General features: G+C 36.8%; 1 protein-coding gene across 1 annotated transcript in view; it reads right to left on the bottom strand.

Annotated features, from left to right (window-relative positions):
* The window catches only part of Kcnb2 (potassium voltage-gated channel subfamily B member 2), a 406,617-nt gene that overhangs the window by 3,383 nt on the left and 381,238 nt on the right, over positions 1–21,996 (bottom strand). The gene's annotated exons all lie outside the window — the stretch shown is intronic.

Raw genomic sequence — 21,996 nt, 5'->3', positions numbered from 1 at the left:
GGGCAATGGTATTTCATGGTCAATCTGATGATTACATAGCACAAAACAAAACAAAAGCTACTTATAGTGTTAGAATCTGAAATCCTGAAATAGGAACAGTATGTGGGAAATCTGTAAACCACACAAGGTAGAGACAAACCAAGAGACAATTTCCTTCCTGTAACCAGTGTTCTAGATTTATGGGGAAAAACAGGAAAGTTGAGATTTGAGGACAATGCAGGGAGTGTTTCTTTGCTTAGTAGAGATTGAATTTAGAATACAAGTCTTGGTGGAGTAGGAAACATCCCATACCTACGTTAGGTTTGGCTTGGATTCACTTGACCTTTTCCCATGACCTTGGTGGAATTTTTTGGTCTCAGTTATTAAAACCAAGAAAAATATTCTGACAATGACTTGTTTTTAACTTTAGAGCTTCAGTACTCAGTTAACATGTCAAAAAAGATTATGACTAAATGTACTGATTATGATGAAATATACAGTTCAGTTACCTATTAGAATGAAAAAAATTAATTTGCACCAGCACTCTGACTTTTTTCCTTTATTTTCTTCTTTGTCCCTCTAAATTTCTCTACTTCTGGGTTATTCCCTTCCCCCTTTACTTTCTCTTCTTATGTCTCCTCCATACTTTTCATTGTTTCTCTTCCTATTCTTTCCGCTCCCATATTCCCTTTTAAAGTGTTTTAAAAGAAAAATATAGTATAAAGCATTTCAGAATGCAATGCAGAGATTACATAAAGATGTATGACTCTAATGGAAAAATAATACTTTGTTATTAGTGTTTATATTTTTTTCTTGGAACCAGATATTTTTTCTTGACTGTACTTTAGAATTTCCTTTAAAAAGGGTGAATCAGTGAATCACAATAGCAAATGATTGTCTTCAGCTGAAGGCCGATATTAGACCTTTCCCCAGGAAGAATCATTTAGATAAACTCATGAATAATGCATTCATATAGCTTATTATTAAAGTCAAGACGAGAAGCTCACCTTGAATATCTTCCCTCACAGGCCAATGCAGGGCAGCATCTATGCTATTCTGCCACTGAAATATTCCTGAGGAAGACTGACTGGATCACCACCATTTTCATGTTCTTATCATAAGGACATAGGTCTATGTGTGTGTTTCCTAGGATGACACACTGTTGCTAATAGATATTTGAAGTTTTTTCCCTAAGAGCTTTGTCAGTGTGATACATATTAAATCATTTTTCCTCCTTTATCCTGAATACAAGATTTCAACATGCAGCAGAGTCTTGACTTTGCTACCTAGCCCAGGCTGCCACTGCCTCCTCCTTTTCCTCCTCCTCTCCCACCCTCCTCCTCCTTCCACTACCCCTTCCTCCTCCCCCAACCCTCTACTCCTCTTCCTTTTCCTCCTCCTCACCCACCCTCCTCCTCTTCTTCCTCCTCCCCCACCCCCTTCTCCTCTCCCAACCCTCCCCTCCTCCTCCTCTTCTTCCTCCTCCTCCTCCTCTTCCTCCTCCTCCTTTTCTATCCTTCAACATATTCTTCTTTAAATTATTTAATATATACATAATAAAGCTTATCAATTTTTTGACCAATCTCCAGGGCACAGTTCAGTGACATTAGGCAGATTCACATTGTTATATAACCAGCACCACCATCCCTCACCGGAATGTATTCCTTTTCACAAAGCTAAAAATTGGATCGTATTGAACAAAAACTACTCATTCTCTCCCTGCTTCAGAGACCTTCACAGTCTTTCTCCCATAAATTATGCTACTCTAAGTACCACTCCTAAGTAGAATAATTTTCACTGTGATTTTTGTGTCTGGCTCACTTTGCTAAGTATAATATCCTCAAAATTCGTCTGTGTTGTAGCACATGTGAAAATTCTCTCCCTTTTCAAAGTTGAGCATTATTTCATTGTATAAATAGACCACATATTGTTTACCTGTTCATCTGTAAATGGACACTTAGGTTTGTTTTGATCTTCTGGCTCTAAATGTTGCTATAAATATGGGTGTGCAAATATTTTGTGGCCTCAAATTCTGATTCTCCTGCCTTTGCCTCCTGAGTGCTGGGATTACAGGTTTATAGTATCACATCTGGCTCTGGACATTTTAATATTGAGATTTCTATTATCATTCTTCTAAAAAAATTTAATTATCCCTGAGTTGCTGTAAAAACGGGTTTCAGTTCAACAAATCGGTTTATTAATACATATATATTGATCAGCATCACCTCTTCAATTGTGCTCCCCATCTGCTATCATGCTCATACTAATACTCATATTCTAGATTTTCCACATCTCATTGAGTCCCATGTCCATTTTGGTTGCATTTTGTTTGTGTTTATAACTTCAAAGAGAAAAACAAAATACATCAAGCAAATGAGTATATTTTATTATCTTCCAGCCTTTGTCTACCTCTGTGGTAGAGACCCACCTCACACATGCTAGGTAAATGCTCTGCCACTGAGCCACACCCCAAGTGCCCATCTTTCAACTTTTTAGATAAAGAACAAAATGGAAGATCCAAAAAAAAAGACTTCAGTTTTCTTTGTCTTCATACCCAGAACTAGATTTGTGGGTCACTTTATTTCTCCCACCAACTCTGGGAAAACCACTAATACTGTATAATACTTTAATGCAATCTGAAGTCTAGTTGATTGCAATTTAACACATGGAAATTTAGCATATGTACAAATGACTGAGAAAATATATTTTTTTGGAAAAGAATTACTGAAAGAAAAACCAAACACGAAATCTCTTAGCAACTCTATATTCATGTTAGGGAAGCCATAAGGTATTAAATAAATTATTTTATGTCTCATGTTGAAATTCAATCTGTCAAAACTCATTTGCTCTCAATTTAGAAGAATGGCATATTTTAAATATCTTGTGATGCTTAGAGTTCTCCACAAAGACAGCATTTTAGACATATTACTCAATGTACATCAAAGGTGATGTGTGGAGCAATAAGTCAAATGCATACTTATTGCCTTGTCGGAGTGTTGATTTCTAAAAATAGACTAAATATAACAAATGTGAAGTTTTTCTGTGCGTAATAAGATGGGTTTCTAAACATAGACATTCACATTAGCACAGCAAACGCTGGCATTTAGGTGTTGCTTTGTTTATCATAACTATGCACAAGTTAGGACATTGCTGACTCGGGTTTTAAATTTATGTTACTTTCAACAATTGGCCTCTAGAGCTGGCAGGAGTCAAAACGGTTTCTTTCAGCTTTGGCAAGTAGATTTGTGTTTGCACATGGCAAAGCAAGTGAAGGTTCCAAGCAATTATCTGTGCAATGTTGGCCCAACCTCCTTTGCAATTTGGATTAGGTCATATCAAGGTTTCTTTACCTCTGACATTGGTGGTTTAGTGTCAAAACTAAGACGTTTTGCTAATTCTAGTAGGACTGTAAACCAAAACCAAGGACCAGTTAAAAATGACCTTGACATTTTGGGTCAGTGAGTAGGGAAAATTAAATTTTGTTGCTTAGATAATACAAAATTCAAAAGGGAAGGCTTAAAAATTAGTGTCATGTAAGCACCAAAGAGGTTTATTTACTAGGAATTGACATTCTTTCTGGAGAAAGCCTTTTTTCTCTTGAATTGCCTGGATGACTATTACATTCTTTGCTTAGCTAAGGACATTCATCGGACTATATGAGCTAAGAACAAGGCTTTCAAAACTTTCCTTACAACGAAACTCAAAGGTGGTTGTATTGGTTTCTGTTTGTAAGAGGAAACAAGACAGCTGGAGATTTGCCACAATTGTCCCGACTACCTCTACTGGCCTTGTGTCCAGCTAGTTCCCTCCCTGAGCTTCAATTACTTCATCACTAAAAAGGTGTCTCACTTGCTTCAGAGACATTTATATAAGTTATACTGGATCATGTTCATAAAAGCAACCTATAAAATGGAAAGCATAAAGCATGTAAGAAATGCTAGATACATTGTAAAATTTCCTTGACCAGCTTTGGTGGTGAATACTACACACTTAAACTTTCTCTCCCCTTTAAATACAATTTCAGGCCTATTCATATTTTTAGCACTTTCAAACATATTCTTTTAAAAGAACTACTTTATTGTCTTTAATTTTTCAAAGGAGTTTCCATTTAACAAAGCAGTTTATGAATCAATATCACCCCTTCAAAAGACTTGGAAAAAATTATATTAATTGAAGTAAGCCAGTTCCAAAGAAACATAGGTCCCATGCTTTCTCTTATTTGCAATAACTAGTACATGCCTGGGACAAGCAGAAAAGGTCAAAAACTAAGTACATATAACCAGATAAGATGATGTTAAGCGAAATAAACCTTAAGATGGGGACACACGTGGATTTTTTCTTTCTTGCTATTGTTTCTAATGTATTTATAATGTACCATGTGATTTTTTTGTTTCTTTGTATGTTCCTCCCCCATGGTATAATCCCTGTTCTCACTGTATTTGATGTCGGTGCCCTGTATCATGTATATATACTTCCCTAATTTGGGGAGGGGAAGGGAAAAAGCAAAATGCTTAAATAGGGATACAGGTTGACCCATTGTAACAATGAGATGTACAAGATGCTATGTTGAAAAAAAACTTTACAATTTAGGCGGAGGGAGGGGAGTGTAGTTGTGAAGGTGGGAGGAAAAGGATGGTAGGGGAAAAACAGAGGAGGAGGCAACAATGCTTGATAGGAAATGTACTTATTAACTTGCTCACTCATGTAACTGTGACCCCTCTATACAGTATTTTTACAATAAAAATGTATTTAAAAAAAGAAAAAAACTCACCCCTTCAACATTCCCAACTTTCAAACATATTCTTTTAACTACACATTGAGTTACATGATAAGCATAAATAAATATATCTTATTTTGGACTGAACCATCTAATTTGTCAATATTTATTAAGAGTGTGATATTTTGCTGGGTGCTGGTGGCTCACACCTGTAATCCTAGCTACTCAGGAGGCTGAGATCTGAGGATCGCAATTCAAAGCCAGCCGGGGCAGGAAATTCCATGAGACTCTTATCTTCAATAAACCACCAGAAAACTGGAAGTGGTGCTGTGGCAAATGGTAGCGTGCTAGCTTTGAGCTGAAGAGCTGAGGGACAGCCCAGGCCCAGAGTTCAAGCCCCATGCATGACCAAAAAAAAAAAAAAGAGTGCAATATTTCTTTTTTTGCCAGTCTTGGGGCTTGAACGCAGGGCCTGGACACTGTCCCTGAGCTTTTTGCTCAAGGCTAGCACTCTACCACTTGACCCACTGCTCCACTTCTGGCTTTTTCTGTATATGTGGTACTGAGGAATTGAACCCAGGGCTTCATTCATGTTAGGCAAACACTCTACCACTAAGCTACATTCCCAGCCCTGTCAATATTTATTAAAGAGTTTGATCAAGATTATTTCAAGTGATTTGACCTTCTTGTGTCTTAAAGTGCAGCATATTTTCTAGCCTGCTGTATTTTCACTGACATTCAACTCTCCACAAAAATATATGGAAATTCTGTACCTCACATGGAAAGTTCCACATGGAACCTTTTCTCTGCCCTCTCTTCTTTTGTCTCTGTTTTCTTTTTGTAAACATATTCTAGGAGTTATCAGAAAGTTAGGTAATAGTCCTTATCTACTAAATAGCACTCTGCTTTATTTTCTTAGTAGGAGATACTACAATATTTTTCTAACCTGATCAGCAATGGAAAACAGTATGGAGAGACAGAAATTTCAGGATAAGACTAACTTGTTAAAGTTGACTAAGCTTGTGACAAGCATTCCTTAGAAGCATGAATAATTTTTCTACTTTCAGAAGAGAGATACATCATGTTGGCATTTCTGAGACGGTAAGCCGCAACCCACTTGTTAAGGGAAGAGGCAAAGAGTTGGTAAGAATATGAAGATTTCCATCCACCCTTCTCCTATTTCTAGCTGTTTCCCAAAAGACTACTGCATGCCACAGACTCTAAAGTAGCTCTTTTGATTTCCACCAGTGAGGAATTACCTTTGATAATTTTCAATTTGAGCTTCTCTTTTTTTCCCCCCTTGGCTAATAGCTTTTTATCTTCCTGTGTTCCTTTGGCTTCCCAAGTGAGGAAACCTCTTTTGATTTTCTTAAAAAATGATCCCCCTCTTCTCCTTTTCAATTGTCCACTCCTTTCTGTTTGACTCTACCTCACCCTTTTCTAATAGCTGCTTCCTGGTGTTTTATTTTGCTGAACTTTGCCTTTGCCTTTCTAAGGAGTTATACTATTTCATTTAATACATTTGTTTTAATGTAACGAAGAGGTCCCATGCTTTTGTATTCTCAGCTGATACAGGTAAGCTCCTTTATGTGTTAGCACCATATGATCAAATACAAAGAATGTACATCACTATAAAATTCAGTTGTTTGAAAAAATATTTTGGCTTTGAGAATAGCTGGAACCCAGCAGTTGTATTCTCTGTGGTTTGTGGGATGATGGCATGAGGGGCCATACATGCACAAGGTGATGTCAGATGTAATCCCCACCCGGCCTTCCATGTGGAGACGTGGGAAGTGAGAAGCAACCCAGTTCCATATACTAGAAGACAATAGCTGTGTTTTATTCTTATCTCCAAAGCTGATTTATTTTAGAGGAGAGGTTTCGGTTCTCTTACGATCAAAGGTACTATTTTTTAATGTTCTTGGTATCATCTGAAATAAGCTTTGCTTCATTACCCATGATATATTTTAGTATTTGAACAGTTTAGATGATAGGAAATGAATCATTAGGTGAAGACTGGTGAGTGGAACTTTAATATTATTCCTAGCAACTCTGTAATGAAAAGAACAACAATGAGGCAGAGAAGACATGAATTTTACACCCACTCCCAAGATTAGGTAATTAGTCCACAAGGAGGTATTCAGAAGCCTGAGAGCAAAGCTGTAGAATGACCAACCCTGGCAGAACATAGACATTCCCTACTCTCCTGGTCCCTGCAGGCAGGAGCCATGGCCTCACTCTTTCTGGAATGAATATTAGAAATACTCCATTTCTTATAAGTAAAGAAACAAAGATTGAGAATCCAATAAGTGCTTGGCAGTGAGTGGAGGTGGTGATAGTTTAGGACTGATAGTCAAGAATCAGAGATGCTTTGTTAGCACTCTGACACTGAACACTACAATTACTTTTCCTGGCACACATTGGTTCTATATAGAAAATATGGAAAATAAAATTTGAGCTTTTCTTATCTACATACTCTTTTTTGAGAACAAATTAAAAAGAACTGTATGATGATAAGACTCTGTAAACTCTAAAGTGTGAGTTGTACAATACTATATTTATTTAAGAACTTCCCAAATCGTATACAAAGACTCAATAGTCTTTTAAAGAATTCAGTTCTTTATTCTTTCTATGACCCCAAGGCCTAGGTGATTTTTTTTTTTCCCTCCAATATCCTTCAAAAAAAGTACTTTCTATTACTTAGAATAAGGAAGCCAGGAAAACAGGTTCTCATATACTTGGGGAAAATGAACTAATAATTCCTTCTCCCCCCCATCCCCCCCCCCCGCCCCAAACAGCTGCCAGCCTATTAAGATAACCTCCTCTTCCTCTTAGATGACTAAGGGTAACTCAGAAGTTTATTGAAGTATTTCCCTGAATGCTTAGAATATTTATTTCCTGTGTTCACTATATACAGAACTGCATGGACCCTTTTTTTCATTAGTTGACCTCGCAAAGTTTCTCTTTGCAGTTTTGATGGACTCAAATAGCTTTTTTTTTTTTGCAGTGCAGCTAGAAATAAAAATGTAGGATGTTCAACTATGTTTAAATCAACTGTCTATATAAGATTTCCTTAGAAAGCACTTGTTATTTATTTGATATTCAAGTTTAATGTGGCACACTGTATGTGATTGGGCATGTTGATTCAGGGGAACAATCCAAATCAGATTTTCTTGCTCCTGGGCAGCTGGAAGTTTGAACAGAGAGATTTGGACATTAAGAGTCACTGGGAGCTGGGCGTCGGTGGTTCACGCCTGTAATCCTAGCTACTGAGGAGGCTGAGATCTGAGGATCATGGTTCAAAGCCAGCCTGGGCAGAAAAGTCCGTGAGACTCTTATCTCCAATAACCACTAGAAAACCGGAAGTGGCACTGTGGCTCAAGCGGTAGAGCGCTTGCCTTGAGCTGAAGAGCATAGGGACAGCACCTAAGCCCAGAGTTCAAGCCCCATGACCTACCAAAAAAAAAAAGAGTCACTGGGATGGTGTCACATGAATGGTGCAACTGTGGGAGGAGGAACAGCAAACTGACATTCTTGATGGCTTTGATTTCTTCTTTCCAATAATACCACTCAATAAGCTTTCTCGGCCTTCTCACCTCTTTAGTTGAAGTTAGCCAGAGTTTTAACTAGGTTTTATTATACTGATAAAACCTTACAACCTTTTAAAAAGTCATCCAACAATGTAATAAATATTTTTGTAAAATAAATGTATTTTAGTATTATAGAAGAGAACAACTACTGATCTCTCCTCTCCTTTCTTCTCCTCTCTTTTTCTCTCTGTCTCCTCCCCTCTCCTTTTCTCTTCCCCTCCCCTTCCTTCCATCCTTCCTTCTTTCCTTCCTTCCATCCTTCCTTCTTTCCTTCCTTCCTTCCTTCCTTCCTTCCTTCCTTCCTTCCTTCCTTCCTTCCTTCCTTCCTCCATCCCTCCCTCCCTTTCTTTCTCTCTCTCCCTCTTTCTTTCTCTCTCTTTCTCTTTCTCTCTTTCTCTATCTCTTTCTCTCTTTCTCTCTCTCTCTTTCTCTCTTTCTCTCTCTTTCTCTTTCTTTCTTTCTTTCTTTCTTTCTTTCTTTCTTTCTTTCTTTCTTTCTTCCTTCCTTCCTTTCTTTCTTTCTTTCTTTCTTTCTTTCTTTCTTTCTTTCTTTCTTTCTTTCTTTCTTTCTTTCTTTCTTTCTTTCTTTCTTTCTTTCTTTCTTTCTTTCTTTCTTTCTTTCTTTCTTTCTTTCTTTCTTTCTTTCTTTCTTTCTTTCTTTCTTTCTTTCTTTCTTTCTTTCTTTCTTGTGCTGGCCCTGGGGCTTGAACTCAGAGCTTTTTGTTTAAGGCTAGTGCTCTACCACTTGAGCCACAGCTCCAGTTCCTGCTTTCTGATTTTTTTATAGAAGGTTCTACAGTGCCTAATAGAGGAGCACACAACGTGAATCTATTTTGAATAAATGAATAACTAAAAATGTATTTGCAGGCATAATTTGTTAAAAACTAAAGAAGAAAATGAATGGATAAAACAAGATAAAGGCCAATATTCTACTGGGCATTGTGGCACATGCCTTAAATACCAACACAGAGGAGGCTAAAGCAGAAAGACCATCAGTCTGAGGCCAGCTTGTGCTACACAGTGAGGTCCTATATAAAATAAGTAAAGAGAGAAAGCCTATGAATTTTATAATGCAGTATTTTATAAAATCCGTATTTTATAAAACAGTATTTTTTATGTGTGTGTTCTGGTCCTCGGGTTTGAACTTAGGGCCTGGGCATTGTCTCTAAGCTTCATTTTTCTTGTCTAGGCTCTACCACTTAAACAATAGCACCACTTCTTACTTTTTCTGAGTAATTTATTGGAGAAAAGAGTCTCACAACCTTTCCTGCCCAGGCTGGCTTTGAACTGCAATCTTAATTTCAGCCTCCTGAGTAACTAGTACTACAGGCATGAGTCACCATTGCCTGGCCTATACAGTATTTTATAAGGACAGATCTTTTGTCATCTTTTGGATTGTTTTCATATAGTTCACATTCCATGTCAAAGTTTCAATTGGCTACAGAATTTTTAAAAAGTTGAAATCATTATTACAAATGGCTTATTTTGAGATAACAAAGCAGCTTTACAACTTTAACAATGTAATCTTTTTAAGTCCTCTATTTTTTAAATAAATCCTTTCCACTTATCATTATGCAGTGAAGACTTCCTTTTATTAACTTTTTACATCTTTATTCTTTGGGAAGCCAGCATTTGATTGGCTTTGGGCTTCATTCACAGAAAGGTAACTTTAAAAAATGCTATATTCTGTGCTGAAAAGGTGGCTCAGTGGTAGAGCGCTTGCCTTGCATGCATGAGGCCCTGGGTTTGATTCCTCAACACCACATAAGCAAAACAACAACAACAGCAACAAAAAAAAAAAACAACTGGAAGTGGTGCTATGGCTCACGTGATAGCGCACTAACCTTGAGCTGAAGAGCTGAGGGACAGCACCCAGGCCCAGAGTTCAGACCCCATGACCGGACACCCCCCCAAAATGCTATATTCTATATCACATTTGCTGTGGAGTATAACTTGAGAATCACAGTTAATCCAACCAGTTAATGCAGTGATAATTCCATGTATAGATCTGGATGATTTAGGTGTGTGGAAAAAAAACTTAAGCCACTCAGGAGAATTGATAGTGCAGATCATCCATTAAAATACATCTGTATAGGAAGAGGAAGGGTGACTCAAGGGCTAGACTGTATGTCTTGAGTGAAAAAAATCAAAGGAGAGTGCGAGGTCTCAAGTTTAAGCTTGAGTCATGGCACAAAAAAGAAAGAAAAATGCATATTTATGTATATATACACATTATGCATATATAACATGTATGTATATGTATGTGCCTGTCACTGTTTCATGTTCAGTAACATAAAGTCCAATAGAAAAGCAATAAAATGACATAACATATACACTTAAGAATGCTACATATTCAATTTAATAAATTAGTATTTGCAAGAATGTTTGTTAAAGTGCCTTGTGTATGTATGTGTGTATACATACATGTGTATATATCTATGTAAAACATCTTTTATATATGAAGACCTAGAACAAAATAAAAGAATGGATAGAAGCTTTCTTGATGTTTCTCTCATCAGGCTTCTATTTTGATATGATATATTGTAAAAACTTAAGGGAGGGAAAGTCAGACTTGAAAATTAACTAGTGTCTAAACACTGGACTATTTACAGTTCTATCTTGATTTTAATATTTCCTCTTCCTATTGGAAAGATGTCTAATCATAATTCTTCATTCTTTCATACATTTACTTTTTGAGAGAGAAGAAGCCTTGAAGGATAGGTAAAGTTTTCTACTTAGAAAAGGGAAGCACAGTTCATGGTAGGCAGACAGAAGAGGGTGAGTGATGGCTTTGCAGCCCCCAGAATTATGGTTTGCTCAGAAAATTCCAGGTATGTTTTGTGACTGAGAGCCTCTATAAAGGCATGGCAGATAAGGACTTGGCTGTTCACTGGCCAGCTCCACTTGTGTACTGGCCAGCTCCAGAGGTTATCCATTAAAGTATTGTGCATAATGTCTCCATTGCTTGTGCAGTGTATACTCTGCACAACCAATTGTTATAGCCTTGGTTTCAGAGAACGAGGGGTTGTGACTGGATGAGGGGAAGACACTGAGAAATGGGAGTGAGGACCCTGTGGAATTTACACAATGGGCACATTCTGGAGGGGACTCAATGCCAGAATGATGGAGCATGCAATGGGCTTCCTTCCCAGGCCAGTTTTCTCCAATGTGTGATCAGACCAGCAACCTAAGTATGGTATGGCATAATTGTCAGAAAGGCAAATTCCTATATTCTCCTGTATATCTCCTGGATTAAGAACTGGAGAGAGACCCAACAATTCATATTTTAACTAGTCCTCCATGTGATTCTTTGACTGCAAAGCTGTAAGCTGTGAATGCCATCGAGAGAGATGAAGCCAGGCAATAGTCCACCGAGATTTATATTGTAGGGAGGTCATTGACTGTAGTCTAAGACTGACCAGGATGTGGATGCTACCGAACAGTGAGAGAGAAGTTTCTACTGCAATAGTTGGAGCAAAGAGTAAGATGAGGAAAGATTATAGAATATGTGTAAGGTTGAATCTTATTTTCACTTGTTAAAGAAAGGGAAGATTCCAGCACACTTTAAGTTGACCAGAAGGATTGAGTAACTCTGACAAACCATCATTATTGTATAGCACTAGCCTATATTTAGATCCTCCTTGACCTAAATCCTCATTTATCTCTGAAAATAATATTTCTTTATATTGAAATAGAGAAAATGTTCTCTTAGAATCAACAGTTAACAACCACTTACTGACATGTGAATGAATTAGGAGATATGGGACTATATCAATTACCAGAACTGTTTTTTTTAAAATAAAATTTGATCTTAAGTGAACATTTTAAAGTCACAGAGGGTGAAGACTAGCTTAGGGGCAAGTTTATACTTGCTGTTCCCTGAAAGAATGCTCATTTGTTGGATTATTTCTCACCCATTCTGACTTCCAACTTTTGCAAGAAATCTAAATTTCCAGAATTAAAGTACCATTAAAAACTGGCTTTGTTCCCTGGATACCTAGTCAGCCCCATCAGCTCATCAATCACTGTTAACAGAGAATTACAAGGATTTATTTCCACCATTATCCCCATATCTCAAAATCGTGTCCCAGCAGTTTCAAAGAAAGCAAAAAACAAAAGCTGTAATGCAATCATTTTTCTTTTTAATAAATTACGGTTGCAAGCCTCTTCTGAAAAGTACTTTTGGGGGTCAGCGTCATTAAGAGCACATTATGGAATGCCAGAGAAAAGAAGACATGTGAGGGGCATGCCAAAACAGAGGGTGCTGCCAAGGGAAAAATTAGATGGGAGCCAATCCAGACAGCACGGAAGAAAGCTTGACTGCTTCACTTTATATTTGCTATTAGGGAAGGCGGCCCTCGTTTCCCAGGACCCCCTGAACAACAGTATCACATGGATTCTCCTGATGCAAGAATGACAGGTGTCTTCTCAGTGTGAGGCTGAGCAACACAAAGGAGGGCTTCTCATTAAGCCCTATGTGGCTTGTTTTGGTAGTGACAACTATGGACCCATGAATTGAATGGGTGCCAGCACTTCTATACTTAGTAGGGACTGAGGTGGTACCTGCTGGCTTAAGGGGTCCTGGTTTTTTTTTTTTTATAATAGTCATCGGATATGGACACAGGTCTACAACCACATGGCTCATTGTAATATCTGTATAGATTCTCTCCTAGGTTCTTACACAGGCTACTTAAGGTCAGACACTCAAAATGTGCTCTCTGAACCATCAGTAGCTTATGAGCAGATAGAAATGAATACGCTCAGGAACCACCCAAAGCCCACTGAATCAGAATTGGCATTTTAACAAGATCCCCAAGTAATTCTCATGTGCATTTATGTTTGAGAGGCACTGCCCTCAGAGACAAATGCCTGTCACTCAAGAAAAAGAAATCAGAAGTAGAGGTGGTTCCTTCCATACAATTTTAACAAGTAAAACTGGGTTCTAGGGGAAGAAGTAGATTCTGAGACCCTATGAAGTTTCACTTTGGAACTTGTAGGTTAGTTGGGTACAATTAAATACTAGGAGAACACCTTGAAAATGATGTTTGATGTTGAAGTAGTCTCTAAATGCATCCTGACCTCAACACATCTGCAGACAATGGCCACTGCTTGCTTTTTGTATGTATGCATGTATGCATGCATGTATGTATGTGTATATATATGTAAGTATGCATACATGCATGTATGTATCTGTTTATTATATTATTAATCTCTGGGTCCTACAGTTGCTAGACAAATATTCTTATGTTTAAGGTATGCCCCCAGCAATTTTGATTTATTTTGTTTGGTTAATTCATTTTTTAGATAGGAACATATGCTTTTGTTGGGGTTTGTCTTGAGCTATGTTCCTCCTATCACGACCTCTCCAGTGGCTAGAATTATAAGAGTATAGCACCATTCCCAGCCAGCCATGACTTTAAACACTTTCACATGATATACTCAATTTGGCAGCAAATTGAACTCATCATTCATTCAAGTGCTTTGTTTTGAGTCAGATGACCCAATCTTCATGCTACTTCTCCATTATTGTAACAAGGGCATCACCTGAGTTATAATGTAGAACCTATTTTTTTAAAGTCCATAGAGCAAGGCTAGAATGACAACTTCATTTATTTTACTGAGTGGTAGTGAAATGCTTAGGTAATACATGTGGAGGCCTTTTGGAAGATGTATACAAGAATTTCAATATTTTTATTATAAATACATTTTTAAAATTTGGGTTATAGACTTTTGGGAAGAATGTTAGCAGTAAAAAAGAACTTTCTTATGTAGTTCACATGTGGTCTATTTCTGCGGCTGGTGCTGACTGATTTCAGTAAGTTTGATAGACCTAAATATCTAATCCCTTTGGAAAATCAGCATATCAGGCTCAATGGGGTATGGTCTGAATGTTTGTGTCCCTCCCAAGTTAATCTGTTGAAATTTCATTCACAATGCAATCATAGTAACCAGTGGTGCCGTTGGGAAGTGGTTATGTCATCATCTGTCCTGAATAATGGCATAAGTGCATTTCCTGACATAAGGACATATTAATAGGCACCATCTTTGAAGTAGAAGCAGAGTCTTTACAAGATACTGAATCAGCTGGATACTTAACTGCCTAGGCCCCAGAACTGTGAGAAATACATTGCTGTTGCTTATGAATACACAGTCTAGTAAATTTTGTTACAGCAATAGAAATGGATTAAGACAAACAGCATTCTCCATAAATTCATGTAACCCATAATCTTTGTAGAATGTGACTTTATTTGGAAATGGGCTCTTTACACTTGTAATTAGTTATGATGAGTTTATATTCAACTAGAGTGGGATATCCAATGTCTGATATTTCCTTATGAGAATGTTGTGATGGATACAGAAGAGGGAAGATGGCCTTGTAACAACAGAATCAGATTAAAGCCAAGAGATGCTCAGGATTGACAGCCACCACTCAAGGTAAAGTTAGGAAGAAGCTAGAAAGGATTCTTCTCTAGTTCCTCCAGATGGAGGATGGCCCTGCTGACACATTCTTGGCTGATACCCTAATCATATTTCTAGTCTCCAGAACTGGTCGTGTTCTTAGCTACATGGTGTGTGCTAATTTGTTATGCAGCTGGAGAAATGAAAACAATCAGGTATTATTTGATGAGAAAACATAGTCTTTAATTAAAGAGAGAGAGAAAGATCTAAGATCACTCTAAGGTCCTCAATTATATTCACTTCAAAAGTAAATTGAAAAAGAGAGGCAAGCCATCCATAGAGGTTTGGAACCCTGGTCAGCAGAGGCAGTTTAATTGGGTGAGAGTAAGTTATATTTACTATGGAAATAAATAGCTAGGATTTGTTAAGTAGGTAATTAACATCTGCACTGGAAGTAGCAGCCTAAGACAAGTTAGAACATGTTGGACCTAGAAACTGTAAATCTCATTTATATCAGGAGGATGTAGAAGAAAGATAAATAGGGGAAAACTACTAAGTAACAGATGAAAGGAGTAAATCAGAGACAAAAATGTCTCTGATAGGAAATTAAAAGGTAGTTTTAAACAATTCCTCTAGAAATGATTAAAAATACTGGGAAATTATCTTGTTATTGTCAAGACAAATCATTTTTTACATGAAAATCACCATAAATGTTTTATATATTCTTACTCCTGATATAAACATGGTGGCTGCTACCTCTCTGAGCCACCTTCGAGTGTGAGGAACAACCCATTGATAGGTCTTAAATTAATTTGAATGTTAGAATCAGAATAAAAAAGTGAAATAAAATAGGTGAAAATAGAGCAGAAAATATCAGGAAGTGTAAGTTATTTTGTTATTTTGTAAACTATTTGTCCATGCTTAGCATGTGTACTGAGCCATATTCCTAGCTCAAATAATGAAAACACTAGTTGTATTGTTAAATCATAATTATTATATTTGATGATCCATATGAAGGCCATGTAGCCATAATGTTCTTCAAGAATAATTCTGGATGATTTTTACTAATAGGAGAGTAGGTAGGTTATTTACAATTAATTCCCATAAAAAAGATAGAGCTCATACTTTCAATGTAACTTTGACTTGGGTCTTTGAAAACTAGTCTACCTCTGCATGTAGTTAAGCCACATGAATGTTCTGAGAAAGGCATCATTAGGTGATATTGTCATAGTGTGAGCATTATAGAATATGCTTACACAAGTATAGCTATGATGTCTGATGGGATATCATATATTCACTGTTACATATGTAATCTATCATTTATCAAAACATCATCACATAGTATGTGTACATAGTACATGTCTGTGTATAACCAATTTCTTATAGTCATATTAGCTTTTTCTTTGTTCTGGCAATAAGATTTCTATCTTTTACTACTATTACTACTATTTTACTACTATTTACTACTTTTCAGACCTGTGTTACTATTGGGTTTGAATAAATTCAAGTAGTTTACTTCATGACATTTCCTAAGATGTAAGATGGAGTGATAAATTTTCATTAATCATTAGCAAAGCTACTTAGTACTCAAACCTTTGGTGGGAAATTCCATATACAGAATTATACCTGGTAAGTACTACTCTGTTAGGACACTCTTTTTTTTTAAATGTCCAATTAAATCATTCAAGATTTAAAAGAAGTTAATGTTGTTGATAGATCATTGATTGATATTGGTTTGTAAAATATCCTGTGAGTTTTCAGCAGTATGATTTGTCTCAAACTAAAGACCTATTTTTTCTTTTCTTTCTTTTCCATCAGTGGTAGAAGGTCATTCAGAAGGTTTCCACATAGGTCTTTTCTTCTAATGCTGGAGGGAAGTGGTTAGCAAGACACCTATATTCTGTGTGTTGTACAGTTAACTGTTTAGATTAGACCCTGTTTAAAAGGTACATATTCCTCTTTCTTTTTGTTCCCTTGATCTCTGTAGTGAGAACCATTGCCTCATTCAGGTTTCAGAATGGTTTGGAGGAGACCATTGTTGTTGTTTTTTTAAATGTATTTTAGAGGTCATTGCTAAGAGAAGGAGACTTGGTGAACAAGGCTCCAGGAATCCTGCCTAGCCCCAGACTAGATGGAGCTGTCCACCCAGATAGTGCTGAAGTCATGAGATTTGGTAGGGTAACCTATGCACACATAGAAATACATGTGTTTATGCATTTGAATGTGTATTTCCATGTAAATGATAACATTGATAAACATTGCTAGCTGTGCTTGAGGATATTTTGGAAAGGCCTTTTGTGTGACACAAGCCCTTTCTATACTATTTACTCACAAATAAATGACTTTATTTTTGTGGTCACAGCTGTTGTTTGCAGAGCTGGTTATTGCATGCAGCTTTATCTTTCAGACTTCTAGGTCTTCTAAATACCAGGCAAGTTTTGCATACGTCAAGAAGCTAAATAAAATTCAGCATCCCCTAGCAGGCAGAAGGCCTGGATAAACACAATGTATTAAGTTAGCACATAAAACTGGAATTCTTCTAATCCCAGTTGCTTACTAGCTAAACCACATTAAGTAGCCTAGAAGGCTGAATGGTTTTAATACTAGGAAAGACTCAATTATTGGTGTTCTTCTATAAGAACAATATTTTATACTTTTGAATAATTAGGTCAACAAAATAAAGTAAAGGAAACTTATTTTGCTATATTATTTACAAACTATCTTAGAACTTTTTAGAAAGGTTATGGAGTGCATCAACATGAGCTCCAATATATGCAAACAAGAGGTTCTTATTAGAGCCTGTATATAGTTTGATCTTTTTTTGATTGTTTTATTTTTTCTTCATTTCTCCTTAATTTTTTGTAATTCATGTTTTGCATATAAGATTATGCAATACGTGGAAAGGAAGGGGAATCACAGAAACAGCAGGACAAAGGATGAACCAAAGCAACATTGATACTTGACACGATGTTGGTCATGAACAGCACAACATGGCAGAGAGGGGTATAGGGAGGGTAAGTGGGAGATAATCAGGAATGGGGTAACAATGATTAAAAACAAATGTACTCATTGCCTTACATATGTAACTAACCCCCCTGCTCATCACTTTTTCAATAAAATAAGTAAATAAAATTCAGTTCCATAAAAAGAAATTTTGTCTAACTCTGAGAATTCGACTCAAAAGAATATCCATTAAATAGGTGTTCATATCATCAACTTCTATTTATGCAAATCTGATGAATATTATCTGTGACCCTCCTTTCCTTCCTCCTTCCCTCTTCTCTTCCCCTTTCTTCCTCCTATTCCTTCTCCTCTCTCTCTCTCTCTCTCTCTCTCTCTCTCTCTCTCTCTCTCTCTCTCTGTCCCCCCTCTCCATCTCTTTGTTTGCTCACAGCTGGTGCTTCACCACTTGAGCCATGTTTCCAGTCTTGTTTTGTTCTTTGTTTTGGAGATGGTGCTTTATGAATTTTTCTGCCTTGGGTTAGCTTTGAACCACAACTTTTCAGATCTCAGCCTCCCGAGTGGCTAGAATTAAGGAACAAATCCCCAATGCTTGGCAATGAAATGGTACAGGGGTTTGAACTCAGGACCTTGAGCTTTCTAGTCAAATGTTTTACCATATGAGCCTCCTTTTCCTTGCTCTTTTTTAACCCTATTTTTTAAATTTATTTTTTATTGTGAAAATACTGTACAGAGGGGTTACAATTACATGGGCAAGATAATGAGTACATTTCTTATTAAGCATTGTAGCTTCCTCCTTTGTTTCCCCTACCCATCCGTTCCCAGCCTCCCCCTCCGCCCCCCACTCAATCCCCCCCCACAAAAGTTGTAAAGTTTGTTTTTGACATGACCTGTACTTCTCATTGTTGCAACGGATCCACTTGTATCCTTATTTAAACGACTTGTTTTTCCCCTTTCCCTCCACAAATTATACCGACATCAAATACAGTGAAAGCAGGGGTTATACTGTGGGGGAGGGACATACAAAGCAACTAAGAAATAATCATATAAATGCGTTAGAAACAAATAAATGCATGAAAGAAAAAAAAATGGGGCAATGTCATTCTGATGGAGGCATAGAATTCCAGTGTGTATATGTAGCACATTTTCTTGATCCATTCATCTACTGAGGGGCATCAGGGTTGGTTCCATATCTTAGCTATAGTAAATAATGCTGCAATAAACATAGTTGTGCTGGTAGCTTTAGTATGGTCTTGTTTGTAAACATTTGGGTAAATGCCCAAAAGTGGGATTGCTGGGTCATAGGGGAGCTCTATGTGGAGTCTTTTGAGGAACCTCCATACTACTTTCCAAAGTTTAACCCTATTTTTTTACACAAGTAAGATAAAGAAAATAAATGGTAAGTTTTCAGTATAAATAAAAGAGTTAATACAATAATATAAAATACTCAACAGTGTTTTAAATCCCCATCTCTGTTCTCCTATTACATAATAGTGTTTAATTTTAAAAGTTTAAGTAGATCATACAACAAAGCATGGACAGAGATAATGACAGTACTGCTACCCCAAACACAACTTTTGCACTTCTTGATCTCTCAGCCTTAAAGTTCTCATCCTATTGATATGGTTGGGAGATTGTCAGGCCCCACAGATTTGGCAGATGAACAAAGAATACTAAAACTCACAGTAGCAATAAGCTAAAAGAAACCAAATTTCTCCCTATGAAACCTAGTCTAGGTAGGCTGAAAATAAGAATGTAATTGCCCACTTGTATTGTACAATGACATTTCTGGTCATCCTGGGAAACAGTGGGGGCAAATTTTCTTCATTTTAATTATTTTTTGTTCTGTTTCCCTTGGTCTCATTTACATTTGTCATGTACGTGCTTCCTTCCCCTCCTCCACCTTCCCTCTTTTCCCCTTCTCTTCTCCCCCACCTCCCTCCTTCTCCCTTCACCTTTCCCTTCTTCCCTGTCTTTGCAGGGCCAAGTTCTTTCTCTTTGGGGCTTCTAAGGGATGTCCAACATTTCTTTGCTGCTGCTACCCTTTTCCTCTCCTGTGTCTTCCTTTACTCCTTGAAGTATTTTCCCACAGCTGTTGAGAACGAGGTTAAATTATAACAAAATGAATGTATCCTCACCAGTAAAATTTCAATACCAAGCAGCAGAAACATTTTTTATTAGTAGAACCTATGCAATTATAGCATAAAACATTTACCTATTATGTCTATTTATAAGGTTCATATTGCTGGAAATACATTTTAGTACAAGAAACATTTATCACTTAGATAAGTAGTATAAATATTTTTTTCTCTTCCAATTTCAAGCTGACAAAATAAAAATTTTGTTTGAACTGAAAGCTAACATATGAATTTTTTATGCCATAAACAATTGTCAATTGAGGAAATTTTAAATAAGCAATGTATTAATTAAGTTTTAGATTTTTAACTCTGGGATTTATTTGTATTTTCAATAATGACTATATGCTCACTTGAAGACAGCATAAATAAATTCCCTCTCATTTATATTGTCTCCTTTTGTCTTTCTTTTTTTGTCCAAATGTTACAATAAGGGTGATATCTCACGTATTAATGACTGCTTTTAGTCAACTGATTATAGTATTTATTCTTTCTCATTCCAATGAGAGTATATTTGGTGCTAAACTCAACCTTTTGATTCTTGGTTTCTCTTAGCCATAGTTGAGTTTATTTCATTTGATTTATTCATTTTCTAACCAGTTAAATCCTTTCTTAGCTTTGATATTCATCAAAGAAAGTGTCACAGGAAATGCTTTTCATCTCAGCTTAATGATTCACTGTGGTTCATGTCTAGAAAATTCATTTATAATCATCCATCTTTTATATTTTATTTAACCAAGCATCTATAAAAGTATTTAGCAGGGAAAGTGATTTCAAGTCAACCTGTGATATAAACAAAGGTTCTGGGGATTCCCAAGGTCTTGTGGAATCTCTCCATGGTTCCCTAGAATTAGAAAATCCCTGATTCCAATTCCAGATTTCTAACATTCTACTTATTTAACTATTGATTCTTCTAGCTTTACAGATGATTGAAAAAGGAAACTCATGATGTTGTCTTTTAGCTTATCTTTCTCATATTTCTGTTTTTATTAAACAGATTAACTTTATTTTATTTTCCAATGTGGAAATAAATGTATTTTCCCCTGCTCATACTATTCTCTGTATATTTACTATTTATGTATAACTCTTGTATAGTAAGCCCACATCTAATAGCTTGAGTTCTAGTCTAATCCATGACTCTCTCTGCCTGTCCTTTTCCTTGTTAATTCAGTCCCTTAACTCTTCATACCTAGCAACTTGTGTTGGAATCTTCTCATTATTCGAACTGCTTCTCATCTTGCCCCTTTGCTTTCTGAGGATGGATTGGATGTGGAGGAAGAGGGAATTCAAAGATCTGAGTACTCTTCCTGCTGTCCATATCAGCTTCCTTCTCCCTCCATCTTCCTCTTTACTGTTTCAGGGATTAGTATTTTCTCCTGCTGGATTACTACCCCTCAGTGACAAGTCTGACTGAGATCTATTTTCTTTAAAGCATTTGACACAAAGCTTATACTCAGTTATTTAATGAATAAAATTCAATGAGTGGTATTCATGAATTTGTTCTTAATATTCAGTGATATAACTTAATAGTTAAAATCCTCAAATTGAACTGGGAAGGTGGCTCAGTGGTACAGTGCTTACCTTGTATGCATGAGACCCTGGGTTCAATTCCTCAGTACCACATAAACAGAAAAGGCTGGAAGTGGCACTGTGGCTCAAATGGTAGAGCACTAGCCTTGAGCTGAAGAGCTGAGGGACAGCGCCCAGGCCCAGAGTTCAAGCCCTACAACCGGCCCTCCCCCCAACCCCCCCCCCAAGTCTTCTGTAAATAATTCATTAACTTGTGTTAGGTTCTTCTTATTCCTTTTCCCTGAATGCATTAAACCATCTTGTTTAAATTACTGGATATTTTGTTCACTTTTGCATCATTCAATTGCACTTTCAGGTAAGCAAACTCTCTAACTTTAACTCCAGATACTAAAATCACACAACAAAAGCCATTATATCCAAACAACCCAACTGACAACTATTTCTTCTAAAGGCATTAGGACTTTTCAATTATATGCAATCATGGGTAGCAAGTTTACAAATATTTTAACAAATGGGACCAAAATAAAGACATGTATTACTATCTCCCTACAAAATTTTCTCCTCTCCTAAATTTCATTTTATTTTGTTTCGTTATGGTCTCTGTTTCAGTTTCTAAAAAAAAAAAGTTAGCCAGGCACCAGTGGCTCACATCTGTAATCCTAGCTACTTAGAAGGCTGAGGTCAAA

Source organism: Dipodomys merriami, unplaced genomic scaffold (genome assembly GCF_024711535.1).
Source record: "Dipodomys merriami isolate MVZ:Mamm:240054 unplaced genomic scaffold, mDipMer1.0.p SCAF_4, whole genome shotgun sequence".
NCBI lineage: Eukaryota > Metazoa > Chordata > Mammalia > Rodentia > Heteromyidae > Dipodomys > Dipodomys merriami.
The sequence above is the reverse complement of the archived record's forward strand: the minus strand, read 5'-3'. Positions and strand labels throughout refer to the sequence as shown.